A 26472-nucleotide genomic window follows, 5' to 3' on the forward strand; every position below is an offset into this window, starting at 1 on the left:
AGTTAAAAAAAAATTTGTTGTACGTATAGCGATTGATGTAGTGAGTATTGTGGTTATTTTTATTTTTCATATTCTTATCCCCTCTTTTTTTTTTTTAAGGTGTTTTTTTTTTAGATTTGTATTCCTATTTTAATAAATTTTTATACCTATGTCGTTTTGTGATATCAATTTTGTTTGCGGTAAAAGTATTTGTTTTTAGTACCTACACCTTTTTACCGCAGATAAAACCTGCTTACTAAACTTGTTAGAGGAGTTTTTTTTTTTTTTTACTACTGGCGATTACAATTATACTTTTAGTATTGTTCATACATTCAGGCATTGCTTTTAAGCATCACACTATTTTGTGTGTCCAAGAGTCTCCACGATTGATTCTCGATCGAATCATGGTCAGCCGTCAAGGATTTCATACCTGCTTGTATTATATAGAAATCAATTCCCATGAGCCATAGTACCTTAATGTCTGCATTGGGAAATAATGTAAGCTTCTTCGTGATACATGAAGTTCACTTTTCTTTTAAAGAGTACACTGCGCATTTTAGCGCATCCGGTCGGCCGACCCTACATTACAATACATAAATATTAAGGATACAAAAAATATATTTATTATAGCGCGCTGATACATACTCAATAAATGTAGTATGTTTTTCCAGACATATGCTTTCACACATTAGAACGCAATAGCTTTGCGTGTGCCCAAGGACCTTCACAATTGAGAGCTCGCTCGAATTGGTTTTGGTTTCAAGGGGGCTGTGTCTGGTTTGTATCCTGGTGTACTCTGCTTACATTATAATTTACCAGCTATACCCAGTATTGTTAATAATGTCGGTTTGAAAACATAAAAGCATTTAAGAGTCACAATAACTTTTAGGTGATCAGGCTAATCGTTGGTTGCGACACTTAACTGATTTTGCTTTCCCGACAAGACGTTTTTCTTATGTTTTTTTCCCTGTTACTTGTAAACATACTTATGTAATTATTTATTTTTTTATTTAAGTTTATACAATTTATATTATCCTCTTTTTACTGTCATTAAATAATAATTATTAATTTTACATATCAGCAGTTTAAAATTCTTTTTTTTTTTTTTATATATATATTGATATTGTCCTTGTCCTTAGTACCTTACAGCCTGAGATCTGTCCGGTCTCGCTACTATTGAGAGAGAGAAAATAAATTATATCTATACATCACTTTTTTATTTTACGAATATTAAGTGATTACTGGATTTAGGCTATGTCAGTTTTTTTTTTAACTGCCTGCCTGATTATTAAATAATAATAAATACGTTTGATAAGGTGTTTTTTTTTTCTATTAATATTTACGACCGGAAACGTACAATAAATTGGAAAGAATAAGATTAATTAGATTTGATAAAAATCAGTCAATTTCAATAGCATGACTTTTATTTTGTATTCGATTACCTTAATTTTTATTATAGTACATATAGTACAACAACAAAACAGAATTATAGAAAAAAAAGAAGTTTTTTTTTTTTTTTCATACCAATGGCATGGGACCATTTCTCGATTTTCGAATTTCTTTTGGGTCCCATATAAGCTTTTGATCTTGTACAGTAATGGGATATTTGAATGCAACAAGTTGTATGTTGAATAGATACTTTATATCTATATATATATATATATATATATATATATATATATATATATATATATATATATTTTTTTTATCATGGAACATGAGTTCTGATTAATTTATTATAAGATGTCCTGACAGAGTTGTTTCACCTGTGACGTTTAGCGTCGCATAAACTAGGGTAGAATAAAAAAACTAGAGAGAAGAAAAAAACTCCGATAGAAAAATTTTACAAACTATATTTTATTTATCCAGGATCGTGGGTAGGTATTTCCTGAGCTGGCCGGTTACAATAAAAGAAGAAACAAGCCCTTGTTAGGGGTCACTTCCCTGCACTACGCCGCCGAAGTCGTACTGGGCGTGGCCGTCATCAGAGGCAGTTCCGGACCGCCAGTCTTCCTTCCGGAACCTTCCGGAACGTGTGCAGGCGCGCGCGCATCCAAATTGTGGGTCCAGTTAACGACCCCAGACTTGTTCCCTGGAATTCCGGTAAAATGGCCGTTTCAAGAAAAGTCCAATTTCGAACAAGTGACTGCGACATCCGGAACTTTGGCCAAATTAAAAGTGCTAATGAGATGTAGGCTGGTTTAGTGAACCCCAAAGCGTTAAAAAAGGTAATCAATGATGTGGCAGTCACAAGTTAAATCATCATTTTTTTTTAACAAAAAGGAAGTAATTTTTATTTAACTAAAAGTACTTTTGCTAATAAAAAAAACTTTTAAAAACATTATTAATGTAGATTAACTACAGATTGGTTTCTATTTATATGCATTTAAATTAAAATTAAGCGAAAATTCCACAAGAATGATTAAGATTTTTATAAAGCGGGTAGAACCATATTTCTAGAAAGATCGAGAAGCTTGTTAATTCCAACATTGTTTCTAAGGAAAACATATTGTTACTAAGCGGATAGAGAAAGATGAACCCAGAAAGAAATAAATGAATAATGATTGAATGAAGAAAATGATTCCTTATTAAGACTATGAACTATGGAAGAAACCTTAAATCTAGTTCTACAAAATATTCAAAACACTCACCCTATTTGGGGAAAAACTGGCACTTAACACATTTAATTGTAGTAAAAATTAAAAATTAAAATAAATTTGTCACTCCATGTCGTCTGACGTTATGAGAGTTTTAGGTAACTTGACCTTTCGCTGTCGGAGCCGTGGTAGGGAATGCGAGCGCGAATGCGCCTCATACGTTGACCAGCGCCTATCGCTTATCTGGAGCGGTGACGTAGTCTTTTGTATTCGCATCTAGTTTTAACTAATAACAAATGCAATCGTCAATTCTGTTTGTACGTATATTTATTTTACATTGTTTTTTATTTTTTAAGTTTTAAAATATTTTATTTAGAAGAATGTATGTAAAAATGTATTATAGTAGTTTATAGTTATATTTTGGTTAATTATTTATTTTTATTTAATAGGATTTTTGTTAGAGATAACGGTAAACCGTTACACACCTTTTATAGGTAGTTATTAATTATGTAAAACTTGATAGTTTCGTATGAATTTTCCGCGATCTACTATTTAACTTTTAGAAATTTTTATTATGATTTGTTTATTGAGTCTGTTTGTCTTTTCTTTTGTTATTTTGAAGTATTGTAATTTATGAACTAATCGATTTCTGGAGTCTGATAGACTCAAATAGTGTTAAAAAAAATCTGGTGCTTTTTATAACTCTCTATAAACATTTTTTTTTAAATACCTACAAGAACTTTAATATACTTATTTTTATATATATATAAAAAAAATTAAAACTTATTATGGAAACATAATAGCGATTAGTGTGAATATGTAATGGATTTTATATTTTACCCTGTTCCGCTGTTTGTGCGCTGGGCTGGGGCGGGTGTGGCACGCGGTGCCACCAAGTGCGTCGTGGTGCTGCGGTGCGAACCTGTGGCGTTGCGGAGGGACCGCGGTGCTGCGAAGGGGCCGTGGCGCTGCGGTGCGGAGTAGCTGGTGGACGATGTTGCGCTGGGCTGGCTCCGACGGCGCTCGGCTTACGCATGGCCACTTCAATATATTGCCGCTCGATCTTCTTATTGTCCATCTTTGTGGTGGTAGTGGTTGTGATGGTTATTTTTAGATTTTTGAACGCGTCTTCGCATTGTTCAGTCCAATTGAATGGCGACGATGACGGTTGCGGCTGGTAATTACATGCGCGGTTGTGGCAGGGACGTGCTTGGCTGTGGCGATGGTTTCTGTGGTGGTGGTGGTCCATACTTGGCTATAGCGATGGTGGTCGTGGTGTCGGCGGCGTTGGTGTTCGCGGTGGGTCACACATAGGCTGTTTCGAGCTGCCCAACTGGTAAGGTGACGACTGAGTTGATATGAGAGACAAAAGCGGCGCGGATTAGTTACGGCGGCGGGGGGTCGCACTCGGGCTGGCTCGAGTAGCACGACTGGCTAGGGTCGCCATGAAGTGTGGGGTGCTTCGGGTGTAATGATAACTCAAAAGTCGAGTCAATACTCTTTCTTTATTCAATAAAAATCGTGCTTATATACTATCCTGGTCACGGTCAATAGTCATTCCCATCTGTTTTAACATTACATTTTATTGTATGTTTTATGACCAATAATCATTACTTTAATTATACCATAAACTTTATGATTACTTATAATTACATCGTAAAACTCTATGATCCATAACACACAGCTGCATGAGCATAGGGTTGTCACTCTGTATGAGATGAGTTATATATCATCAGGGTTTTCACACTACACTACAGTTTAACCGTCAGGGCTATTCATTTAGAAACTGTCGCGTCCTTGACTACCGACGCCTTAATTATGGCCCTCAGACGCATGGCCGCGAGGAGGGGATGGCCTCAACAAATCTTCTCTGACAACGGAACGAATCTTCGTGGGGCCGACGTCGAGCTGAAAAGGGCACTTCAGGAACTGAAAAATAATGATGAGGTACGCAACGCTGCCATGAATCATGGGACCAAATGGACGTTCATTCCCGCCGCTAGTCCACACTGGGCTGGGGCATGGGAGCGTATGATAAGAAGTGTAAAGGCCTCGCTGAAAATTGTCCTGAAAGAACGTGCGCCCAGAGAAGAGACTTATAACACGCTGTTAGCCGAGGTGGAAAATATTGTTAATAGCCGACCTCTAACGCACGTGTCTGTGGAAGCTGGAAGTGCAGTGACCTTGACACCAAACCATTTTTTATTGGGCTCGTCGTCTAACTTACCTCAGATGGGCATCTTTGATAATTTCGAGTTTTTCCTGAGAAAACAATGGCGGATTGCACAGAGGCTTGCCGACCTATATTGGAAACGCTGGGTAAGAGAAGTTTTACCAGATTTGTTGCCTCGACAGAAATGGAATAAAGAGCAGAGGCCCTTGCAAGTGGGAGACCTAGTTCTCATTGTCGACCCTGATGGGCCCCGTAATGTCTGGCCACGAGGCATCATCGAACAGACCTTGCCAGGGCGAGACGGACGAACCAGAATGGTTAGAATAAGGACGAAAACGGGTGTCCTTACCCGGTCCGCCGCACGCGTCGCTCGAATACATGTTGGAGAAGAGTGCTGCTAGGGGGCAGCACTGGGGTGGGGCATGTGAGCGACGCAATTAGTTTTAAGTTTTGAATACCTGTTTTACGTTTGTCAAAGCTAGGGGACGAACGGGGAGAACGCGCGGGGCGCGGGAGCGGTCCTGATAGTTAACCGTACTAGAGCAATTTTTAAACCAGTCGATATACGCTGTTGCTCTCTCCGCACGTCCCTTATCGCTAGTATTTTGTGGATGTACCGCCTTCTTCAAAAATACACCGTGTTTCACTTAACACTAAAAACCTGAAAACCGTTTGTTCAGAATCGAGAGTAGAATCGATTGAGCTATATCTTGATGGGGGTAATATTTTTTGTTTTAATTTGTATAATTAGTTATTATTTACGTGCCCATTCTATAAATTCGTAATACAACATTGTGCATATCATATTGCTAAAGGTTGTATACCTTTTTCAGTATTTAGGGGTATTAATACTGGCTGGTTACTTGGACGATTATTTTTTCCGCTACGAATTTGACGTTGTGCGTCACTTTAATTTTAAAGTTTATCATAAGTCATAACAAATTGAACTCTTACTTAATTACAACCTTGTCATTTTGAATTTTAGGTTTAAATTTGCTTACTGCGTCACCTGTCCAATTTGAAGTTTAGGTACTGTGACACAGTTTAACGTGCTTTACAGTGACATAGCTGTCTATTGGTAAACCTTATGTCGTTGCAGTAACATACACAATTAATCAGTTTTAAGGTTTACGATGGTAGCTAGCAATTATTTTATTGAGCGTAGAGTTAAAAGTCGAGTAGAGCTGCACAGAAAATTAAATATTCAATTTAAAAAAATAATAATCATCAAATTAAAAAATGAATATTCTAGATACGTTTAAAAAAATAAAAATCAGTTGGGGTGTCTGAGGTTTTGAGTGATACCGGAAACACGGTGTATAAGTAGTTTCCTAATTTTGACTATTTCTTCATCGTGAATGAACCTACAAAGCCTTCAGGAACCATGGCGACTAAAAAAAACCTCCACACAAATTTCAATTGGCCCTCAAAGGCCGCCATTTGGAATTTTTCAAAAATATTCTTTTTGAATACTAATCTGTCGGCCGTCCACTCGTGTGCCAAATCTCAGCGCGCTAGGACCATTTTGAAATTTAAAAAAAGTCGGCCATTTTGAATTTTTTTTAATACAACTTTTTTTTACTCCGACATCTGTATGACATTTGGTCGAGCACCCCCGGCTATCTCTTACGATTTAAAAGTTGCCATACAAAACAAAAGTAGCCAGTTTTTTCACATTTGTCGCATTTTTCAATTTTTTTTTATTTCATTCTAATCAAGGCTGCTTGGAGATTCTACGACCAAAATTTGAGTGCTCTACGACAAACTTGAAAAATCGTCAAAAAAAGTCAGCCATTTTGAAAAAAAATGGCGGCGTCAAAAACAACCCAGGGTCCTCTATGACATTTGGTCGAACACCCCTCGGCTATCTCCCGCCGTTTAGCCAGGCCGTCCAACATTTTTTTACCTGGAACAGGTAGACCGACGGTCGGATTTTTACAGGGTTGCAGGACAAACCTCTATACGGCCACACCAAACACTGCCACCGGCGAATCTCCTTCTGGCTGTTTTTCGAAAAATGTCAGTCGTGTTGCAGCTTTATATTATACTAGCTTTTGCACGCGGCGTCGCTCGCGTTAGAAAGAGACAAAAAGTAGCCTATGTCACTCTCCATCCTTTCAACTATCTCCACTTTAAAAAATCACGTCAAACGGACAAACAAACAGACATACTTTCGCATTTATAATATTAGTATGGATAGATAAATGTAAGTAAAAAAATTACATACGTATTTTGATTACCATTTTTCTAAGGTAGGGTTAAATTCGAAACTAATTGGGGTAATGTCGAAAGTCTGTAAAATGGATTCTAATGCCATATAATGAGAATAATAACAATAATGGCTACCGCAGTTTCACCACCTGTGTTTGCACACACGCGCGTGCACACAGACACACGCGGCGGGGGACTTTGTTTTATAAGGTGTACAGATATATTATGCCGCCGTGCGCTTCGTGTCCATTATAAATTAAAATTAAGGAAAATATAGGAAATAATATTCAAGTTACAATTTATTGTTTTTGGGTTTTGTATCCATTTGCATCCATAAATATTTCCCGTCATAAAAATTACACCCTGCATTGTGTTATTAAAAACTGAAATCAATAGTTACAATAATATAATCGCGCCGGATCGAATTAGGTACTTCAATATCGGGACAAAAGATTCTGGAGTTTCGAGGATTTCGTAGGGAAATGTAAAATAATAGTGCATTAGGGTAATTTCGAAAGTCGTCTAATTACGAAAGTGAAAGTCACATAAAAATCACCATTATTTCCATCATATTAAGATTCCCTTTTCGGAATTACCAGAGCATTTTTGTCATTCGGAATTACCCTAATGCACCATAATAAAAATATACGATAGTTTAGCTAGTTTACTTCGTTTATTTTAGATAGTAGACCTTTACGTGTTTTCGACATTTATAATTGGTCTGTTTTCGTTACTAATGTAATAAAGTTCTTAAGGTTACTATGTATAAGTTTTAATTGCGAAGACTTACAAAAAAATCGGGAGAATCCCGCCAAAGCCCGACCCTCTGGCAATCTTAAATTATGTATGACTGCGCACGAGAAGTAGGTACCTACACCTCGTGTCACAGCGCGGCGTCGCGCCAGCGGCATGCGCCAACCTGATTGGCTATCGGTTGCGCGCCACACAGCGCAAAAATTTAAAATACTACTCTATTGCGTTGCGTTTTATTCTTCCAAATATTGAAAACCCATGGATGAAAGTGACCCAAATTAAAAATGATGACTTGATATCATATTATAATAATATAGACGTCAAATTATTAACATGAAATTTTTTTTAGGCTTTGACAGGATTTTTATTTAAAAAAAAAATTTTTTTTACATAAGCAATGGATGAATGTGACACACTTTAAGAAAATATATATATATAATAATGTCCTGAATGGTATAAGACTTCACTTACCAACTCTAATATTTTGTTAGGTGTTTTAGGGCCAATATTAGACATTTTTTAAATATCATTAAACCCATGGATGAAAATGACCCAAAATGCATATTGTACATCGGCAACCACGTTCAGTATTCAGTATTCAGTATTCATTTAATCATTGCTTTGTGTGTACATAAGATCTTATAAATGGTAATGACTCAACACAACCCTGTAAGGGCACTGCAATAAAGTAACAAACTAAAACTAAGTAACTAATAACACTATATACAAGATTACTATGCAATACAATATATGTATTTACATTTATACGGCCGGCAATGAAGCTATATTATATTATATCATAGGGTGACAGCAGAGAGCGCGACGTTTAATTTAGTCATTTAATTATGTGAAGTTAAATATTGTTCTTATACTCTAAATATTCTTTTACAGAATAGAATGCGTTGTCTACAAGGAATGCTTTCAAAATTTTTAGGAACTAGTTTTGTTCATTTTTTATGTAGTTTGGTAGGTTATTATAAATTTTTATTGACATAGGATAGGGACCATTTTTGTGAATTATTAATTTTGATGGAGCTTGGAACAAATTATTTTTGAAGCGAGATTCGAATCGTCGGGGCATATCTCCAAGTTTAGTGTAGAACTCAGAGTGCGTTTTAACAAATTTACATAATTCGAAAATGTATAGGCAAGGTACTGTGAGAATTCCTAGATTTCTATAATGAGGCTTGCTACTATCAGGTAGTTTGATATTCGCCAAGATTCGAACGCATTTTTTTTGGAGAATTAGCAAGTCTTGTGCGTTTGTACTGTTTCCCCATAAAATTATAGCATAGCAAAGCCATGCTTGGGTGAATGCATAGTAAGCTGTGAGAGCAGTTTGTAAATTAGTGGTCTTTTTTAATTGTCTCAGGGCGTAAATAAATTGGCTAACTTTTGTTTTTATTTTTTCGACATGGTCTTTCCAATTCAAATGAGAGTCAATTGTTATGCCGAGAAGTGGGAAGGAGGGCACGCATTCTATTTTTTTATTTCGGAACTCAAAATCTATGTCTAATTCTTGTTTTTGGTGGGGCCTGAATTGCATAATTTTAGTTTTTTCAAAATTGATTTCTAGGTTGTGGTCTTTTGTCCAGTTTATAATGTTAGTTATTTTCTCCGTTAGTTTTTCATTAAGGTTTATACTGCCGTCACATGATAACAACAACGAAAAATCATCCGCGAACATTACACATTTTTCATCAAGAGATTTTGGAAGGTCGTTAATGTAAATGATGAACAGCAGACAGCCGAGCACGCTGCCTTGTGGTATAGAGTCCGACACGGGCTGGACGTCTGACCTGATAGTGCTAATTTCTTTTGACTTGTCATTCGTGTATTCGATATCAACGTACTGCATCCGGTTGCTTAAATAGGATTTGAACCAATTATGCGTAATGCCTCGCACTCCAATACCGTAGAGTTTATCGAGCAATATATTAAATTTTACTTTTTCATAGGCTTTCGTCATATTGTTGGAAATATGGACGCCTAGACCTTTATGCAGAGCAATCCTCTTTATCATACTGGTTGCTAGCATAGTGTTGACAGTATTGTTTACATTCTTCTGTCATTACCGTTTGTCACTCGCGTTTTATACCTAAAGTTATTTCCACTTAATATAGTTTATAATTGCTTTATAAAGCCTTGTTTTATTCCTTCAGGTTATGGGCCGTCCCATTCCTGCCGTTTAAAAGTTATTTTTGCGTTCGATCAGTAAAAAGTGAAAGTAAAAATGTCGCGTGTATAACTTCCAGTTAGTTACCGTGCCCGCGATTATTTCTATTTTTCAGCTGTTTCAGGGTGAATTAGCACTGTAGACATGTCGAACAGTAATTCTATGATGTCGATTGAAAAGCTTACTGGCAGAGAAAATTGGGCTAGTTGGAGTTTTGCTGTGAAAGCGTATTTACAGCATGAAGACTTGTATGAGTACATAGTAACAACTCCGGATCCCTCCGAATCAAAGTCAGTCAGGCAAGATGTTAAGGCGAAGTCAAAATTGATATTACTGGTAGACCCGATACTCTATGTGCATATTCAAGATGCTAAAAGCGCAAAACAGGTTTGGGATAATTTAACCAATGCTTTTGAGGATAGTGGATTAACTCGGAAGGTGGGTTTATTAAAGGAACTTATTAATACTAATTTAGAAAACAGTTCCTACGTAGAAGAGTATGTCAACAAAATAATGACAGCGGCACACAAATTAAGGAACATAAAATTTGAGGTTGACGATGAATGGCTTGGTACCTTAATGCTGGCAGGCTTACCTGACATGTATCAGCCAATGATAATGGGTTTAGAGAGTTCTGGTATGAAGATTAGTGCTGACTTGGTAAAAAATAAATTATTACAAGAAGTTAAGGCGACGACATCGTCAGACACTACCGCACTTTATACAAACACTAAAGGTCAACCTAGATATAACCCTCAGAAGTTTAGAAAGGGTCCGAGATGCTTTTCTTGCAATCGCTATGGACATCTCAGCAGAAATTGTCAAAATAAAAAAACAAATGGAGAGAAGAGCACCGGGTATGTAGCGGCATTTTCAGCTTTTTCAGCCGCCTTGACCGATGACTCCGAACACTGGTATGTTGACAGTGGAGCTTCAGTTCACCTTACAATGCGAAAGGATTGGCTCACAAATATAACATCGCCTTCTGTAACGAATATAACAATAGCCAACGACCAAGCATTAAAAATCGAGTGCATGGGTATTGTATATGTCGAAGTAAAGGTGAATGGCAAAATTGAGACTATACAGGTGAAAAATGTTCATTATGCTCCTGACCTGAAAACAAATTTGCTCTCTGTCAGTGAGATTGTTAAAAATGATTGCAGACTAGATTTTCACAAACAAGGCTGTGACATATATAACGAGAATAAACTATTAGTCGCAAGGGCAAAGTTAGTCAACAGAACATACCAGTTAATTACGAATGAAAATAATCAATCCAAAGCAATGATGGCAAAGACAATTACTGATGATGATCCCTTTTTGTGGCACCAGAGAATGTGTCATTTGAATTTTTCAAGCGTTAATAAAATACCGGAATGTACTGAAGGAGTAAAGTTGACACCGAGTAAAAGCGATACAACTTGCGTAACATGTCTTGAAGGCAAGCAGACACGACGACCGTTTCCTAACGAGGGCTCCCGGGCAACCAGTTTGCTAGAGCTTGTGCATAGTGACGTCTGTGGGCCGATGAAGCATGATTCTTTGGGAGGAGCAAGGTACTATGTCACCTTTATCGATGATTTTTCTCGGAGAGTACATGTATATTTTATTAAACATAAAAGCGAAGTATTTCAAAAATTTGTGGAATTCAAGAATAGAGTTGAAAATGAGTTAAACGCAAAAATAAAAATCCTGAGAAGCGACTGCGGGACCGAATATAAAAATAAAATTTTTGAAACTTTTTTGAAGAAACACGGTATTCTGCACCAAACTTCTAATCCTTACACTCCTGAAAATAACGGTCTCAGCGAAAGGATGAATAGAACCTTGACAGAACGCGCAAAATGTATAATTTTAAATGCGAAATTACAGGACACATTTTGGGCTGAAGCGGTTGCCACCTCAGCGTACATAGTGAACCGCTCACCGTCTCGCGTTCTATCCTACAAGACCCCGCATGAAATATGGACTGGAAAGAAACCTAATTTAAATCATTTGAGGATTTTTGGTTGTCATGCGATGGTGCATATACCCAAAGAAAAGAGGACGAAGCTCGAACCAAAGTCACGTAAATTAATTTTTGTTGGATATAGCGACTGTACCAAGGGCTACCGCTTCATAGACCCTGAAAGCAAAAAAGCTATTATCAGTAGAGATGTTGTGTTCCTGGAGGCTTCGGTTGAACGAAACAAAGTTGATGATGTACCTGAAAAACAAGAAAATGTTAGTAAAAAGGTAACAGTAACTAAAAAAAATGAAGATTGTAATGAAATGAGAGAAAATAAGACTGTAAACTTACCTTTATTTGAAGATAAACCGACTTGTTCAAATACTGAAGATCAGGCAATAGAAGCGCAGGATGACTCGCAAAGACCTTCCACGTCAGATGAATCTGATCAGTTTGATACGGGCCATGATGAAACATATTTGCCAGATGAAACATTTTTGCCTGATGAAACATGTCATTCTTCACCGCAGCCTGTGATGAACTTAAGACCACTTCCACACCGAATGGAGAGGAGAAGAGATAATGAAACTGACCATGTACCTACCTCTCTCATGTGTATGAGTGGAGAGTCTCCGATGAGTTTTTTAAACAGTGACCCGTTGAGCTTACAAGAAGCTCTTCGTAGTGACAAGGCTGATGAGTGGAAGAAAGCTATGAACGAAGAATACCAGTCTTTGTTAGAAAACAATACGTGGACACTTGTCAACTTACCAGATGGAAAATCTGCTATTCCATGTAAATGGGTGTATAAGACGAAGTTAGATGCCAATGGAATGGTATCACGCTACAAAGCTAGACTTGTAATAAAAGGTTACAAACAAGTTAAGGGTATTGATTACCATGAAGTGTATGCCCCTGTGGTCCGATATGGTTCAATAAGATATTTGATGGCTTTAGCTGCAAAATATGGACTTACAATACATCAGATGGATGCGGTCACGGCTTTTCTACAAGGAGAAATAGATGAAGAGATTTATATGTCTTTACCTCCTGGTTATGAAGACCAAAATAAAGTCTGTAAATTGAACAAATCCATATACGGGTTAAAACAAGCTAGCAGGCAATGGAATAAGAAATTGAATAGTGCCTTAATAGAAATTGGAATGACTCGCTCAAATATAGATCCATGTGTGTATTATCGCATCATAAATGAAGATGACATGCTTTTTATAGCGGTGTATGTAGACGACTTGCTATGTTTCTTTAATAATGAGAAGAGCTCACAGATGGTGAAAGAAAAAATAAAAGAAAAGTTTCGCATGAATGTAAGAGTAATTGTTTATTAATGCCTTAGATTTTGATTTATCTTAGTAAAGTATTAAAGAATATCAATTGACTCATACCAGTCACTGGTTACCGCCATCTTGGATCGTTATAAAACACGGGGAATGCAGTGTCGGTTGGCCAGTTCGAGTACAGACGAGTTGTAGTGAAGAAGTCTTGAATTATCTATTGAAAATTGGTTGTCATTATCTTTGTTATAAACGAATAAAGTAAAAATGTTGGTACAAGTAATAGTTTTCATCATCAACCTGGTAATATCCCTAATATATCAGAAATTGGGATAAACAGAGATCGAAAGGATTTCTGCCACGCCCCACAAACGTAAAGTTTTTCTTTTCTTTGTTTTTTTTTTTTTTGTGAGTACCATTAGCTTACTTTATGAAACGTGCACTGAAATTTTTATGGTAAGTGAGACATTAATTATTTTTCTTTCTTTGGCGTTGTAAAACTGGTTTGATAATCTACCGTCATGACTGTATTGCAAAATACGATGGAATAAAATAATTGTGGTATATTATATCAATAGATCAACCATAGGTACGCATAAAAACGAAAGTATTATTATTGATAAAACAACATAAACCCGCAATTGTCAATTACCTCTCATTATTTTCTTAACATTATTGTTTTTAAAAGATGACAACTTTACATTTACTTACCTACCCACAGTACTGTGTATGATTAAAAGTTATAACGATTTCTTATTTTTATGAATCTAAAATGGAATACAACTTGTTCAGAAAATAGAAGGCTACAATAACATATTGTTTTACACATTAAGCGCTACGATATGCTGCGCCGGTCAATTTGTGACAATACGTCTTGAAGAAATCGTGGAGTTATCAGTAAACTTACACTTTGTCAATAGGAAATTAGGAATAAACCCTTGATTAAACGATTTTTCCTTTGTATTAACAATACCTCGAGTTGTTAAATACGGCTTACAACCAATACCAGTATAATACTTTATACCAGTAAGAACTAATCATCGTTCAAATACTTGAATAAATAACATAAATATATTATTAGTATATATGTGTTACTTAATTATAATAAATATTCGAACTTATCAGATAATACAGATCGGAAATACAATTTAAAATAAATAGGTATTTAATTACATACGCTGTGTAAAAATATGTACTCGTAAAATATTCTAATATTGCATTTCTTCAGTTACGCGACACAAGATTGGTGAAAATTATGTATATTTATAAATGTTGGTCTTAGTTCAAACTGAAAATTGTACCTAATACAGGGTTACTTGATATTTGATGCGTTAAGTACGATATTGATCATAGTATTTTTAATTTATACAAAAGCCATTTCCATCTGACCGCGTTGCATAATGCCGGACTGCTCACCAAATCCTGGACTAAGTTGTTGTTTGAGTCAGACTTTGTGTTTACTTATTTTTAAACACATTAATAATATTGAATCCATTCCATTAATCGTTAAATCGAAGTTGTGTCACTGTCATTCAATTCTGTCACTGAATTAAATTAAATTTAATGAAAGAAACGTTATTGTATTAAAATGTCTTTAATATCCGTCTGTTTTAATAATGTGACTACTTATTGTAAAAAGCAAGTTGTAAATGTAACTAGAAAATTAAAATTTTGCCCTGATTGGTAAGAACCTGATTGAATTCGTTTCCAATCGAACTAAGTTATAAATCTTCATCTATGAAGCATAAATGTTGTACGTCAATTCGTTTTAAAAACATGTTTATCGTTATAGCAGTGGTCAATCTATAACAATCTAATAATATCATTACGATTTCTTTAAGAAAAGTTTGCTCACCTCTGGTTGTTCGTGAAATAATTTTCGGATATACGAGTAGTAACTCGTTATAAAAAAAAATGTTTAGCATTATATGATCATTCATCATTAGCATAAATTTCAAATATTTGAACTGTGTTATAGATTTTACAAAGTTTTATTCCATGAATTGAACTGCTTGGTCTGCTCTTGGTTGTTGACGGCAGGCAGAAGGTTACATTTATTATTACTATTATACAATGGCCAGTGATGGCGCAAGTTGTATATCAAATCATTCTTCCTATATTACCATGATGATCATGGATAATATATGTATTCGATGGGAAATCGACTACTAATGTATTTGTATGCTGTGAATTTAATCAATGATATCTTTGTTTGTTTCTGCAATAACACTAATTCAATATTAATTGAAATGATGATCTATATTGAAGGTATTTATGAGAAGATCGTGAAAGTCGCGTGATAATTCAGGCAAATGAGATGACATGGGTGACGGTCGCCCTTGTCGGTAAGTCATATGTAGAGTCATATGTAGAGTCATATGTAGAGTCATATGTAGAGTCATATGTAGAGTCATATGTAGAGTCACATGTAGAGTCACATGTAGAGTCACATGTAGAGTCACATGTAGAGTCACATGTAGAGTCACATGTAGAGTCACATGTAGAGTCACATGTAGAGTCACATGTAGAGTCACATGTAGAGTCACATGTAGAGTCACATGTAGAGTCACATGTAGAGTCACATGTAGAGTCACATGTAGAGTCACATGTAGAGTCACATGTAGTCATATGTAGAGTCATATGTAGAGTCATATGTAGAGTCGGCCAATATGTAGAGTTGGTCATAATTATGTAAAAGAGTCTGTCAATATGTAGAGTTGGTCATAATTATGTAAAAGAGTCTGTCAATATGTAGAGTTGGTCATAATTATGTAAAAGAGTCTGTCAATATGTAGAGTTGGTCATAATTATGTAAAAGAGTCTGTCAATATGTAGAGTTGGTCATAATTATGTAAAAGAGTCTGTCAATATGTAGAGTTGGTCATAATCATGTAAAAGAGTCGGTCAATATGTAGAGTCGGTCATAATCTTGTAATAAGTAACAACGCGTGAATAATAAAATTCGTCCGTAGTTACAGTACACTTTTCGTACGTTTGAGTATTTTGATCGCAGTACAAGGTATACAATTAACGCTACTATGGTACTTATTGGTAGATATCAACAAGGCTACCTATGGCACAATGTAACATGTATCTTGTGAAATCAATGTTTGAAGGACGTGGACGGACGTGTTAGAGTGTAAAGCACGTGGATGAACGTGCGAGTCTTAAGCGCGTGGATGAACGTGCGACTTTTGAAGCGCGTAGATGTACGTGCATAGCTTTTAATTTTAATACACATTGATGAACGTGCAGAAGTTTAATTTTAATCTTAATGAATAATACATTGAACAATAATATAAGTAGTAGAATTCTTATTGATATAAGCAATCGGCTCAAATTAATTATTCAAATATTTTATTACACACCTAACGTTAACAAGATCAGGATATGTAGTTTGGAAAACTTAAATAAAATGTTAGTAAATTGCAGATAATTTGAGGCGCAATGCCATGTTCATGTGTGCTTTTATTATTTGATTTAAAAATATTACTGTTCGTAAATACCTACAAAAGCATCTTAAAAAAAAAATCTGTTTGATCATTGACATTATGAAAGTATATGCGTAATGTGATTTTAGTAACTCGGAAAACTTATTATTAGATGGACACGTAATCTCGCTTGCCCGTATTATATAACATAAAAATGATTACCACTATCATTATGATAGATCATTTTGTTGACTTCCAAAGAAAAAAAAAGGGACCTTCGTAAATTCGATATCATTCAAGGCGGTATAATTTGTTACTTAAAAAAAAAATAACTTTATATAATATTATGCATGCATAAATTCTGGCCTCATGGCTTATAATATATATGCAGTTCTTGGTTTTTCTTCAGAAAGCTTAAATGGCTCAAACTGAATTGCGATGATGTTTCATAAAGTGGTTATTAATTAGATTTATCCACATTATACTGCGAATATCGCTGCATTAAATAAGTTTAGATTTATTTATTTCAATAATATAACATTACACCTTAATCTTTAACAATTTATATTATGATCGACAATGTCAAACATTACAATTATGGCGACTTGTTGATTGGTTAAGTAGTACGGTAATTACATTTTCTCTTTTGGCTGCCCGTATCTAGTTCTTTACGTGTAATATAATCTTGGGTGCTCATTCTCAAGAATAAAGTAACAAAAATGAGACATTATGTTTTAAATTAGTATGCTCGAATCAGAAGTAACAATAAATTTGAATAACATACGCAACTTATTACCTAGTAGGTTTTGTTGGTGAAATATTTGGTACATACTGAAAGTCAAGTAGTTATACTTCGTATCGGTTATGAAGAGACCTATCAGATTAAAAAAAAATCGTTACTAACGTTTAGCAAGTAACCGTTAAAACTCTTTGTAAGACAAATATTCCGCGATATACTTACATTCGTTAATAATAATTAAAAAAAGGACTTCAATGCATAAACCCATTTCATAGATAACAGGAACAAAACTAAAATGTAGAAAGCCAACATAATATTCATTGTCTAAATTCGCAATAGCTTTTAATGGAAAATAAAGTTTTACTTGATGTATATGTGGATAGACCTCTTGATAATTATATGAATACCCCACAGCTTGTAAGCAGTACGAATAATGATTAGTCGTATATCTTATTTGTTATTTCATTGCAGCCATATTCATAAGACACGGTAAAAGAAAAAGATTATGTATATAATATCTGACGGCTGCCAATATAATAAATAGCAATTCGAATAACAATAGAAACATCTTGCAATCATATTAACTTGTTGACAAAAATGAATCTCAAAAGTTCTTGAACAAAACCTTATTTTTACTCTGATCAGAAATACAGGTCAGTGTAATTCCACTTATATGGGCCTATAACCTAAATAAAATAACTTGGCATTAACTTATATTAATTATATGACCAATATACTAAGAAGTTTTCTATTTCGACATACTATTGCATCAATCTTAGCTAGAACCTAAAAAAAATAATAATAACAATAAAAAACAGAGACGTACACCGTAGTCGTGTACTTGCAATTGTGCTTAAATAGTTGCGTAATATAATATGTATACGTTACGAATGGTAAATAAATAATTGGGCACGATATTTTATTGACAGGTCATTTGAGTATTTAAAAATTCTGTAAATGTAAATACTATATAAATTCGAAAAATCTTAAATATAATTACTCAGTATAGCGATAATATTAATAGGTGACGACAATAATTTAATTAATCATAACGACTATCAGTACATTATGACTTATTGAATTGATTACCGAACCATAATCATTTTTCCATAATTTCGAAGACAGTCGAAATTTTACGTTCCTAAAGACAGTGTTGCAAGTTTCAGACCAAGGACCCAGGAGCGTCCAGGTGAAAGGGCCAGGGTCTGGTATTCATTTACCACCCACGAGCGCCCAGGTGAGAGGGTCGGGGTGTAGATTCACTTCCGACCCAGGAGTGCCCAGATGGGAGACGACCCAGGCGTGCCCAGGCGAGAGGGCAGGGGCACGAACAGACGCCAGCATCCATGTGAGCCCAGGTTAACGGGTCAGGATGATGGTGAAAACCGTTACCCAGAACGCCAGCATCCATGTGAGCCCAGGTTAACGGGTCAGGATGATGGTGAAAACCGTTACCCAGAACGCCAGCATCCATGTGAGCCCAGGTTAACGGGTCAGGATGATGGTAAAAACCGTTACCCAGGAGTGCCCAGGTGAAAGGGCCGGGGTCTGGTGTTCAATATCTTAGTTTGTGTTTCGCGAGTGAAGCGTGAAGTGTTGCATTGTTTACTTAAATATGTTTATAACTTGCGATGCCAGTTAATTAATTTAAACTTCATAATTTGACTTTAATTAATTTAAACTTCATAATTTGACTGGGCGTTATGAATTTAATTGTATCTCATTAATTTAATTGTATTTAAATCACATTAAGCTTTGGCGAAGGGTCTCGCCTCGAACAGGATGGCCGAGCTGTAAGAGTAATTGTTTATTAATGCCTTAGATTTTGATTTATCTTAGTAAAGTATTAAAGAATATCAATTGACTCATACCAGTCACTGGTTACCGCCATCTTGGATCGTTATAAAACACGGGGAATGCAGTGTCGGTTGGCCAGTTCGAGTACAGACGAGTTGTAGTGAAGAAGTCTTGAATTATCTATTGAAAATTGGTTGTCATTATCTTTGTTATAAACGAATAAAGTAAAAATGTTGGTACAAGTAATAGTTTTCATCATCAACCTGGTAATATCCCTAATATGAAGGACTTGGGAATTGCAAAACAATGCATAGGATTTAAAATAACTCAAGATGTTAAGAATGAAATCTCAATAGATCAGTCCCTCTACATAAAAATGATACTTAGTCGCTTCGGGATGGAAAACTGTAGGCCGGTATGGACACCAACTGATCCAAATGTCAAGTTGAAGAAAGCTGAGAATCAAGGAGAAATATTAACAGATATTCCATACCAGGAGATTATTGGCTGTCTATTATACCTATCACAAGGTACTCGACCCGATATAACTTATATAGTGCACTCACTGAGTCGATACAACAGTCAGCCTACCGCAGAACATTGGATGGCGCTAAAACGTGTCATGAGGTACCTTAAAGGTACAATTAATTTGAAACTTACTGTAACGGTTTACCGTTATCTCTAACAAAAATCCTATTAAATAAAAATAAATAATTAACCAAAATATAACTATAAACTACTATAATACATTTTTACATACATTCTTCTAAATAAAATATTTTAAAACTTAAAAAATAAAAAACAATGTAAAATAAATATACGTACAAACAGAATTGACGATTGCATTTGTTATTAGTTAAAACTAGATGCGAATACAAAAGACTACGTCACCGCTCCAGATAAGCGATAGGCGCTGGTCAACGTATGAGGCGCATTCGCGCTCGCATTCCCTACCACGGCTCCGACAGCGAAAGGTCAAGTTACCTAAAACTCTCATAACGTCAGACGACATGGAGTGACAAATTTATTTTAATTTTTAATTTTTACTACAATTAAATGTGTTAAGTGCCAGTTTTTCCCCAAATAGGGTGAGTGTTTTGAATATTTTGTAGAACTAGATTTAAGGTTTCTTCCATAGTTCATAGTCTTAATAAGGAATCATTTTCTTCATTCAATCATTATTCATTTATTTCTTTCTGGGTTCATCTTTCTCTATCCGCTTAGTAACAATATGTTTTCCTTAGAAACAATGTTGGAATTAACAAGCTTCTCGATCTTTCTAGAAATATGGTTCTACCCGCTTTATAAAAATCTTAATCATTCTTGTGGAATTTTCGCTTAATTTTAATTTAAATGCATATAAATAGAAACCAATCTGTAGTTAATCTACATTAATAATGTTTTTAAAAGTTTTTTTTATTAGCAAAAGTACTTTTAGTTAAATAAAAATTACTTCCTTTTTGTTAAAAAAAAAATGATGATTTAACTTGTGACTGCCACATCATTGATTACCTTTTTTAACGCTTTGGGGTTCACTAAACCAGCCTACATCTCATTAGCACTTTTAATTTGGCCAAAGTTCCGGATGTCGCAGTCACTTGTTCGAAATTGGACTTTTCTTGAAACGGCCATTTTACCGGAATTCCAGGGAACAAGTCTGGGGTCGTTAACTGGACCCACAATTTGGATGCGCGCGCGCCTGCACACGTTCCGGAAGGTTCCGGAAGGAAGACTGGCGGTCCGGAACTGCCTCTGATGACGGCCACGCCCAGTACGACTTCGGCGGCGTAGTGCAGGGAAGTGACCCCTAACAAGGGCTTGTTTCTTCTTTTATTGTAACCGGCCAGCTCAGGAAATACCTACCCACGATCCTGGATAAATAGATAGGTTTTTTTATTTAAAATATAGTTTGTAAAATTTTTCTATCGGAGTTTTTTTCTTCTCTCTAGTTTTTTTTTTTATTCTACCCTAGTTTATGCGACGCTAAACGTCACATTACTTACAAGAGGAATATAAGTGAGATTATTTCTGGCTACTGCGATTCAGACTGGGCAAACAGTGTTGAAGATCGAAGATCTTGCACAGGTTATATATTTTTATTTCAGGGTGGTCCACTTAGCTGGAATTCAAAGAAGCAACAGACTGTTGCATTATCCACGACCGAGGCTGAATACATGTCTTTGGCCTCAGCAATCCAAGAGGCTCTTTGGTTGAAACAGCTAGAGGAAGAATTTGAGCCTCAACATAAAGGTATACCCATAACCCTTTATTGTGATAATATGAGTGCGATTAGTCTTTCAGGAAATGCAGTCTATCACGCTCGCAGTAAACATATAGATGTTCGTTTTCACTTTCTGCGTGAGAAGATAGCTAGCCGACAAGTGGCCGTTAAGTATAAAAGCACTGGAGACATGATTGCCGATATACTGACGAAAGGTCTCCAACGAACGAAGCATGAATATTTTTCTGCGGCCCTGGGCTTGGCTCCAAAGCGTCTGCGTCAAGGAGAGGATGTTGGAAATATGGACGCCTAGACCTTTATGCAGAGCAATCCTCTTTATCATACTGGTTGCTAGCATAGTGTTGACAGTATTGTTTACATTCTTCTGTCATTACCGTTTGTCACTCGCGTTTTATACCTAAAGTTATTTCCACTTAATATAGTTTATAATTGCTTTATAAAGCCTTGTTTTATTCCTTCAATTTTTAAAGGAAGAAACAATGTTCTAGGGTCCTAAAAAGTATTTTAAATGAATAAAAAATCAGAAATACGTGTGAGACGAATGATATATTGTCCAAGAAGAAATTGTACATATGTTACCATGGAAACCATGAATATTAATGTTGCTAGTCATAAGACATACATAGGTATACAAACTACATTCTGCAACATACTCCGCCGACAGAAAATAACAAATAGGCTTGAAATCAATAGCTTCTTAAATATATATTACTACATTTTTATTAGCTTCTTGCATAGTTGCATTACACAGCTTTATATTTGAGTGGACTGTAATCTTTTAAGGTTTGTAAATTGAAATTATGTTAACACTTACTAAAAAACTTAATAAGCAGCTATGTAGGCAATTTCACAAGATTGCTGATGTAGTTATGAAATAGTAAATAACATAAGACACATTTTATAGAACAAAATAAACATTGGATGCAACCAGCATCAACATAAATAATCCATACCATGACTACCTACTCATAGAACAGTTATAATTTAGTAGGATTTTTAGCCATGTCATAATACACTGAACTAAATATCAACATAGCATATTATGAAAGTGTCACATAACACATTTTGTTTAAAGAAAAATATTATTCATCTAAAGGCAGTATACAAACTTTGGTAATAGAAGTTGTATGCACTTTACCATTTGCCTTTTTTACTTCTAAGGCTCTTACCTTCCCATCCTGACCTGGAAAAACCTTGGTTACTCTAGCCATAGGCCAAGTCATAGGTGGAGTATCTATTTCACGCAAGATAACTAGAGCACCTACTTTAATATTAGGCAAAGCAGTCTTCCATTTAGGACGGTTTTGCAAGACATTTAGGTATTGTTTAGACCAATATCGCCAAAAGTGTTGCTGCAATGCAGTGCATTTCCGCCAAAACTTTAATCTTTTATCAGGTAAGTTCGTGATATCCTGCTCAGGATAGCAAGTTAAGGGAGCACCGGTTAAAAATTGCCCCGGCGTTAAGTAGGAAAGATCCTCTGTATCTGATGACATTGGCGTTATCGGCCTACTGTTCAAAATACCTTCAATTTGAACAAGTAGTGTGTATAATAATTCATATGTTAAAACATGTGAGCCCAACATTCTTTTCAGATGGTATTTCAAACTTTTCACCGCCGCTTCCCATAAGGCTCCGAAGACAGGGGAGTAACTAGGTATGAAATGGAATGTTGTTCCCAATTTGGCAGTTACATTTTGAACTTGCATTTGATGACATCTATTATTATATAATTTATATAGCTCAGACAACTGAGTACTAGCTGACTTAAAAGTAGCAGCATTGTCACAATAAACCTCGGTTGGAACATTACGTCTTGCAATGAACAACACACCGATCGCGTACTCTTTTTATCTAATACATTTAAAATATCATTAACATATTTGTAAGCAGCTAAAGTGGTTGATCGTTTTTTGCGAAAACCGTTTTGCGCGTTATCAAGGATATTGTATTTTTCGCAGTAGGAGTAGAGCCGTTTGCACATGACTTTCTCAAATATTTTAGAAAGTACAGGTAATAGCGCAATCGGACGATAGTTATTCGGGTCGGATCGCGTATTCTTTTTATGTACAGGTTTTATAATGGCTTGTTTTAATTTATCGGGAAATATACCTTCAGGAAACGACTGATTGATAATAAACGTAAGTGGCGGAGTTAATACATCCGCACAAGTTTTTATAAGAGTGGCCGGTAACTCGTCTATTCCGTAACTCATTTTGTTCTTCAATCCGCGTATTAAAGAGTAGACCTCTTGCGGTTCCGCCGGTCGCAGGAACATAGAGTTCTCCGAGGGCTGCAGCACGGGCCGCCCGCGCGGGGCCGGCTCCGCGTCCGCCCGCGACCGCCCAGCATTCACAAACAAGTTATTGAATGCGTTAGCAACTAACTTAGGGTTTGATATTAATTTGTCATCAATAGTGATAAGGTAACGGCGGCTATCAACGCGGGTATCGAAATCGACGTCCATTACCGCCGCATTTGCAAATAGGCATTTTATAGGCAAACCGACCAATTTCTTAAAAAAAGTTACTCACACAAAGGAAGCCTGTTTAGTTGACTAACGCACATATAGGCGATAGAGAGTGTGAATGAAATAAGACGCTCGCTATTTGACAGTTTTTGCCACGGGGCTTCGAGAAGAGGTTGTGTCATACTGACGTGTGACGCTAAACCTAAGTGAACTCCAATCTCATTTAGTACTTTACGTAATAATTATGGCAAACAGGTGAAAGTTATGCATTTCAAATTATTGTTATTAGTTTTCTACATGACTTCTGAGTACTTTTTACGTATTGTTTAGCCTGGAAATGTGTTTAAAGTGGAAATTAAAAGACAGCGGTGAAAGGCGCCATTTCGTGAGTAGATTCTATTACTGTGGTATACCACGGTAATAGTTAAAGTAGTGATATTAGTTCTTTTTGCTTTATTTTAAGTATATGTGATCAGTTATATAATGTCTTACAGTTGTTTCAATCTTGATCTATTCACGCTATCAAAGAACTATTTACGCGGTATGAAAATTATTCAACAAAACCTTAATTTTTAGCAAAAACTTCATGACTGATTTCGTAGTTTCTATGAAAACCGTTAATTTGTCAATTTTTTAAACATTGACATAAAGTCTGATGCTTACTTACCAGTTATGTAAACTTGGTTTTAATATAAGGTTGTAATATTTTATTTTGATTTGTAATGAAAATACATCTGTATGACTTTGTTTTTATGGGTCGGAATTAGATTTTATAATACTCCAATTTATGCCTATTACCGATGGTACGATCAGATAACCCTCGGTAATAGAATATATAAGAATCTATTACCGATCCATGCAATATTTGTTTGGGTCGGTAATGGGTTCCTATAGAAGTATCTATTACCGAGCGACATATTAGTCTTGTATCAAAATATGACATTTAGTGTACCGTAAGTACAGATTTCTTAGGTGAAACTGAGTCTTCTGTGGGTATTCATAAAGGAGGATAGTATAGGTATATGTATTTGTCATAATTTGTATATTCAACCGTCGGTATTAAGCTCCGAATTTTGAGATGGGTTTCTATTTACCGATGGCAGAAAAACACTGTCATTCATACCCTCGGTAATGAAATCTCAATTCGCGTTAATAGAACTGCAACCTGTTCATTACCACGGTAATAGAAAATTTAGGTATGTTGGCTTCAGTAATCATTTTATGACATATAATAAACTAAAATGATCCTAAAACTCTTCAAAACTAATAGTTCAATAAATACTCTTCCATAAAAAAAATATTTGTGGTCGTTAATGAGCTTTGATACCCTTAATTTTTTGGTATCTTTTGAAATCTGCCTTAAGTACCACGTTAATAGGCGCCATTACCTTATGTAAATTTTTCTTATTAAAACTGGTTTTCTTATTGTTATTTTGTTGTTTTTACATAGATACAAATAATTTCTTCTCGAATATTTCTTTGACTGAACACTGCTTAAAAATAGAAATACCTAAATTTCGAGCTAAGCAGGTACCTAGGACGACCCAAAATATTATTTTTATATTTGATCAATAGTTTAAAAACTGTATGCAAAAAAGAAGCAACGTGAATATTATCGAAACCTCAAAAGTTATCGCTACCCGAGTATTAGGTGAACGTCTTTGAAAACCCGTAGTAGAGTGACCGGACCGAAAACCAGGTGTAACGAAAAGTGTTATGGCGCGGCGGCTTATATCTCTGTAAATACCTACTTAGACAATTTTAATATGACTGTATAGAGCACAGTAGCCATTACTCAGACATACATAATTTGCTGATAAAGATGCCGCCACTTTTGCAGTAAAAGCGTTCCATTCGGGCCAAAAATGTCGTTTTTTGTAGTGTTTGTTTAGCAGCTAAAGCTAAAGCTAGCAGCTTTTTGTGACAGTACTCACAAAAATTGTATTGTGCTGTACCATAAAATGATATTGTTAGATAGATCTAGTGTTAAATTATCGAAAATAAAAGACTAACATATTTATTAATGACCAGCTTGAAAAATTCAGTAATGTGGCATTTTTTACATAAAATTGGTGCTTGTTCATATTTCAGCACATCTTATGCAAAAATTAAAGCATGAAACTGTCAAAAAATACATAAAACACTAAGATTAACTAATAAGGGATTAAAATAAATATATATTATCCATAGTAAAACTTATTCAACTTATGAAATAATGCATTAGAAACTATGGCGGCGGCAACGGATGGCAATGATATGAAAAAAATTAAGCATATAACCGTGAAAAAGTACTTAAAATACTAAGACTAACTAATAAGGATTATAACAAATATACATTTTCTATAGTAAAACATATTCATCTCCTCAAATATGCATTAGAATGTACGGCGCCGGCAGTCGCATATAACATACCGAAGCAATCGTGTCTCTTTCGATTCGTTTAAAGGTTCGTTCTCAAAAAAGTGGCACCGTCAGGGTAAAGTGAATGAAAAAAAATGAAAATGGTTTTTTGTACCTTTTTGGATTTAAATATGTTTTTGAGTGCATCAATGATACGGAATTTGCAGGAGGGAACGAAATAGTAGTAAAAACGTAGAACTTATAGCGAGTTGAAATTTTAGACATACAGGAGAAAGTGAATAGACAGGGTAGCAGGGAAAA

At 35.4% G+C, this 26472-nt stretch overlaps 1 protein-coding gene and 1 long non-coding RNA gene across 4 annotated transcripts in view; both read left to right on the top strand.

The window, feature by feature from the left end:
• Nucleotides 1-26472, top strand: part of LOC125241789 (beta-1,3-galactosyltransferase 4-like) — a 105148-nt gene that overhangs the window by 48823 nt on the left and 29853 nt on the right. The gene's annotated exons all lie outside the window — the stretch shown is intronic.
• LOC125241791 lies at nucleotides 19768-21022 on the top strand. Its single transcript, XR_007178765.1, has 2 exons — nucleotides 19768-20187; nucleotides 20748-21022. It is a non-coding gene; the product is annotated as an uncharacterized LOC125241791 (long non-coding RNA).

This window comes from Leguminivora glycinivorella, chromosome Z (genome assembly GCF_023078275.1).
Source record: "Leguminivora glycinivorella isolate SPB_JAAS2020 chromosome Z, LegGlyc_1.1, whole genome shotgun sequence".
NCBI lineage: Eukaryota > Metazoa > Arthropoda > Insecta > Lepidoptera > Tortricidae > Leguminivora > Leguminivora glycinivorella.